Raw genomic sequence first — 6,000 nt, 5'->3', positions numbered from 1 at the left:
TTTTATTTTTTCCAAATAAAGTCAATCATTATTTTGTCAATTAAGATGTTAAGCCATAGCTGCATAAATAAGAATGCATTCTATGGAATACATACCATAATAGTTAGTTTCGAGACATTACTTTATGGCCATAAGCTCATATTTAGCCAAATGTAAGTAGTGTCCAAACGCAAGTGAGTCGTGTTTCCATGCCCTGCGTGACGTCACACCGGGTAGGGCGCAATCGCGTGGATTTCGGGGCTGGACAGGAAACGGAGACGCCAGGAACGCGCATCGGTCCGCAGCTCAGAACGGGAATGGAAGCGGGAGAGGAACGGGAGGCTCGCTCGTCTCATTATCATCAAATATAAGCGATCGGCACGGGAAGCGAAACCCCGATTGAGGTGGGAGAGGAGCTGGGATTCTGTCGCTGGATTTGCGCAACACATCAGTGGCTTTTTCCCATTGTTACCGTTTCCCTCGGACAAGACAGAAGCCGCAGACGCTTCGGCTGGTTTGCGACAGTAAGCGCTTACTCTTCATTTATACTCGCTGCTGCATGCGACCTCTTTCTGAAATAAAGACATTAATGAGCGGATCAGAAGCACGGCTTGCGTATTTCACGCTGGCGGTGTATTATTAGCTCATTATCTAGCGATACATCCAGGGAACAGCCCTGAAATTCAGACAGCTGTGCTGTGCCTCCAGTGTCTGAATATGAGGGCTGCTCCCTTGAAGAAACATTATAGACGAAAATAAAATACTGAAACGATTAATGGAATCTTTTGAAGATGCTGATTTGTAAGGTTTTGCAGTAGGAATTGCAGCATAAATAATGAGACGAGATTAATCAGTCTGTCAAAGAGAGAGGATGAGATGCATCTCCATCTATGTGAATACATCTGCTGTTATTGAGGGTGGCTGAGATGTTTAACCTCTGATGTTTCGTTTGCTATAAGCCTTTTGGGTTTCCAGCATCGCTGTATCTAATGCAAGCCTCATTTCTGCTGTTATTGGTGCTTTTCCTCTTTGTACCTGGTGGAGTGTGTTCTGCAGTAACACATACTGCAAACAGATGAGCTGATGCCAAACTGGACCTCCCCTCCACACACACACACACACACACACACATACACACACACACACACACTGATATGTTCAGGCTCCACCCTTTGCAATGACAGCTGTGGGTTTCGTGCCAGTCTTGGTGCCCGTAGAGTGGAGGCCTATTTTCACACATTTTTGTCCAGCTTGTCCGAGTATGTGTATCTGCTAGCAGGAACCTTTTACTTCAGTGAATATTTATTTTTCAGGCTTTATTTCAGAAAGTCAGTCTCTGTACCGAAATATTGTCACATTTCATCGGGTATTCTGTTACAATGAAACCTGCCATTAAATATTTAGAGTTTTTCCAGCATGTAAATGCTAAAAAATTCAACAGAAAAAAAAATTTAGGAGTTAACTCCAATTTATTAAACCATTTTTGGCCAAGAGAAATCAATGATTAAACATTTACAACTAAAATAACTTTTTTTAAAGCAATAATACGGTTATATAGCAAGAATGCATCAAATTGATGAAAAGGTGACAGTAAAGACTTTTACTATTCATCAAAGAATCCTGAAAAAAATATTATACCTGGAAGAAATGGCAAAACTGATAAGTAATGTTACTTGAGCACCAAATAACATTTTAAAATATATTCTAATAGAAAACAGTTTTTTAAATTGCAATAATATTTGACAGTGTAAATTTGTTTACTGTATTTTTGATCAGATAAATGCAGCTTTGGTGAGCAAAAAAATCTTACACACTCCTGAGCAACTATTGTTTGGAGAATTCAATTTACAGAAGTCATTCTAATATACATTTTAAGCATGCACATCATTATTTTTTTTTTCTGATCTAAAAGCCACTTTTTAAACCAGTAGTTTCAACAACCCCCAAAAGACTATGTATTGGTCAAAACAGTTCAAAATCATGCCTTTATTGCTCTTATGCTATTTTAACAATAGATTGCATATGGCTATCATATAAAATTATCGTTAAATGATTAGATCATCTTGCATATGCATTAATAAATGCATGTTTGGTGAGGCCAGTGGTAGATTGGAAGAGTGGATCTTATATTCTAGCGAGCTCTTTGCCTCAGATCTTGGACGCTTTACTGCACTTGCTGCTGGTAATGCATTTAACTTGAGATTTATTTTTCTGCACAGAGTGCTGTTGCTTCAGTCTAATCCAGTGGGAGCAGTAGAATATGTGCTGAGAGGGATGTAAAACTAGGAAATATTTTTTTTTTGTTTGTTTATAAGAATTACAATGGGATGTTTATTCTTTAGTGTTGCTATCTCTACTCTATTTCCCCTAAAATGCATTGTTATTTGCAGAATTAGTTTTCATTACCTCTCACCATATGTGCAGCAGAAATCCAGTGTCCATCCCCACCGGATTCCTCTTTCTAGAGCTGGCCTCCTATACCAGAATGACGTCAGGTGATTGTGAAACTAGGGTGGATGCTGGCTGTGAGGACCCTGGAGTCCAGATGCAGAGAGTCTAGCAGCCTAGGTCTTTTTCTGCTCGACAGATCTTTGTTCTAAGTGATCATAAATGAGTCCTGATAAAGATTCAGTAGGTTCTTTGTGGTGCTGACCTTTGCAGCATGAGCAGCTATCTGACGGATCACACTTGCACCCACTTTCCCTCGACTCAGGACTGAAACCAGAGACGACTGCAAGGCTCTTCATGACGAAGAAAATGAGCAGATGAAGAGGAAACGGGCAGCTAAGATGAAAGGGAGTGAAATGATTTAAATTAATAGCGCCCCACGAGTCTCGGACGAAAGGACGTCCTTTGTTGGGGCAGGAGTAGGTCAACTGCATGCATCAATCTTCAAGGCAGCACGAGTGCAATATTGCTAATGTTTGGTGAGTGAGGGAGGACTTCGTGCCAACTTTAATCAGCTAATTTCGGTGACATCTGCTGTATAGCAGCTCAAATGTATTGTCAGGTGTGTGTGATCTGTCGTCGGCTTATAGTTTTGCTCATGAATGGCACTCAATGCACATGTTTGCTCCCTTGGATAACAGACCTTAGACCAAAGCCTGATTTGTCATCAGAATGATTTGTCATAAACCCCTCCGTCTCCATCACACTACAAACATAAAGGTGGAAGGGGATGACTCCTGCAGAGTGTTTGTACACATGATTTGTTGAGGTTTGCATTGAGATCCAGTGTTTTATTTAGGCGTGTTTGGTTTTGTATTATGTTCATATCAATGTGAACTGTGTTACTACAATGGCAGATTTTGCCCCCTTGCATTGGCTTCCCTTCTGACAGTACTGCTTACATTGTAACCTGCCTATGTTGGGTAGAAGATTACAAGTGTTTACAGCCTCTCATCCAGTGTTGTTTCAGAAACATTGGCAGCTGCCACCAGGCAGTGATACGGTTTTATCTATGTTTGTGAAAGGCAGGCTGTTGGAGAGGAAGATTTGTTGAATTCATACGTTCAATTTGCCATCACAATGCATGTTTTAGATTGACCGAAACATTAGGTTGCAATGAAACCGAAACGGGGGAGGATATTTTCTTTTGTATTATGATGTACAGCCAGGTGAAATGGATTAATGGGGGAAAATGTGTGTGGACTTGGTTCTATCCATTGGTTGTTGATTGGATGGAAGCATATATGAATGCAAGTTTGCAGTCAATTAGATACGTAGATGCTTAAGCAGATCAAATTGATGGAGAAATCTAGCATACATCACCAAAGAGAAATCTGTTGTGTCACTAGAAAATCAAGTTAAAGGGATAGTTCACCTAATAATGAAAATACCCTATGATTTACTAATCCTCAAGCGGGTATTTATGACTTTCTTCTTTCAGACGTATACAAGCGGAGTTATATTAAAGGGGGCATGATGACATCATAAACAAAATTTCCATTGATCTTTTGACACAGAAGACATCTTTGTATGCTTAATACATCCCTCAAGTTTCATAACTTAAAATGTCCTCATCATCAATAAAAAAGCATTTATGTAATGACGGCTCGTTTCGGATCCGAGGTGCAGTTTCTTGACGACATAATCAAAATAAAATGGTCATTTCCTGACAAAGCATTATGTAATCATTTACTTATGGTTTATGACTCAGCTCCAGTGCAAGGAGACATCGTCGAATAGTCATCTTCTCACCATAAGCCCGCCCACTGGCATTTAGCCGCTTAACGGGAGTCACATTGCATCTAAACCAAATAGAAATTACAATCCGCTATCTTGTCTACACTGGATACTATATTAAGTATATACATGCTTGAGTCTGTCAGTAGGACAAATGGAGTGAAAGAACAGTCACTTTGACTCGTTTAGTTTAAAAAGCTCATTCGCATCTTTGTACAGATATCAGATGGTTCCCGGAACAAGTGGGTAATTTATTTTCATTGGCATTCCAGATCGTGTCTGAGGATTTTGTTTTGTAAATGAGGCACAGTGTCATGGAGAGTTCACAAAGGAACATTTGTTGAAAGATGACGCGGAACTAGATCTTACTGCAGCTGAATCACCGTAAATAAATGATTTCGTAACGTTTTGTCAGGAAATGACCATTTTATTTTTATGTTCTCAAGACACTCACATGCAAGAGGGTGTTGATACTGTTTCTTATGCAATGACGTTAGCCAATCATAACAGTGGCCGATTACTGTGAAGCCATAAATGACACGCCCCTTAAAACAGGAAGTTTTAGACCAGGGGTGGGGAACGTGGATCCTGGAGGGCCAGTGTCCTGCAGAGTTTAGCTCCAACCCTAATCAAACACACCTGAACCAGCTAATCAAAATCTTCAGGATGCAGTTAGTTATTTTTTTCTGGGATGGAGCTAAACTCTGCAGGAGAGTGGCCCTCCAGGATCCACCTTCTGTTTTAGACAGAGGGTCAGAATGAGGGTTGAAAATAATAATTTTTCCCACATATTTATTTATTTATTTATTTATTTTTTTGTGCAAAACACAAACATTATAAGTAAACCTCAAGCAACAATAAAATATATATATATATATATATATATATATATATATATTAAAAGAGTAAAAAAAAATCCATGTCATGACGCCTTTAAGAAATGTTTTGGCTCTTTCAAACTTTATAATGGCAGTGAATGGGGTTTAAGATTTTTAAGCCCAAAAAACTGCATCCATCATAAAAAGTGTTCCACATGGCTCCAGGGGGTTAATAAAGACCTCCTGAAGTGAAGCGATGCGTTTATGTAAGAAGAATATCCTTATTTAAAACTTTATAAACCGTAATCTCTAGCTTCTTCTAACTGTTGTACGCGTGTTCATGAGAGAGTGGCGTTCCAGCAGATGATGTTGGCTTATATGTTGGTTTCCTCTTGGCTTATATCAAAATCCTCCAACAATTTTCTTTACAAATCCTCGTTTTGTACTTCTAATTCGTGACGGGTGTTTTGTTTTGCTCTCTCCTCTGCGTGTTCGTCACCTCGTTGGCCTATACATCATCTCTGGTGAACACGCAGAATACAGTTAGCGGAAGCTACAGATGACATTTTATAAACTTTTAAATATGGATATTTTTCTCACACAAATGCATAGAATCTGTTCAGAAGGCCTTTATTAACCTCCTGGATCTTAAACCCCATTCCCTGCCATTTTCATTTTTGGGTGAACTAAACCTTTAAGACATTTTGTTTATGAGGTCAGAAAAAAATAAAGATGGAACACATTTCTGTAGGAATTGTTCACAATAAGATCATTTAGAAAACAGATTCCAAATTTCAAAGGAAATTGTGTGTTTTTTCCCAATAGTGCAATACTTTGTCCTGTTTTTACTTTAATTTGCTCTAAAAATTATATTTTTTTTGGTTTCCACTGAAAAGTGGAAGTATTGCGTCTCTATGGATTTTTAGAAACATTGCTCTGTCTGTTTGAGCATCTTGACCAGCACAGCAACATTGTTCAACATTTGACGGAGTCAGGACTGCATCAAACACTGAAATGT

General features: G+C 39.0%; 1 protein-coding gene across 2 annotated transcripts in view; it reads left to right on the top strand.

The window, feature by feature from the left end:
• The first annotated feature begins 236 nt into the window (after positions 1–236).
• The window catches only part of LOC306877129 (ras-associated and pleckstrin homology domains-containing protein 1-like), a 66,118-nt gene continuing 60,354 nt past the window's right edge, over positions 237–6,000 (top strand). The window contains exon 1 of one of the 2 annotated variants that reach the window (XM_079428661.1): positions 237–503. The gene's annotated coding sequence lies outside the window, so the exon portion shown is untranslated. The remainder of the gene's footprint in view (positions 504–6,000) is intronic. The other variant, XM_079428662.1, reaches the window with a different exon arrangement.

This window comes from Barbus barbus (genome assembly GCF_936440315.1).
Source record: "Barbus barbus genome assembly, chromosome: 11".
NCBI lineage: Eukaryota > Metazoa > Chordata > Actinopteri > Cypriniformes > Cyprinidae > Barbus > Barbus barbus.
Note: the sequence above shows the minus strand (reverse complement) of the source record. Positions and strands in the feature narration are given on the sequence as shown.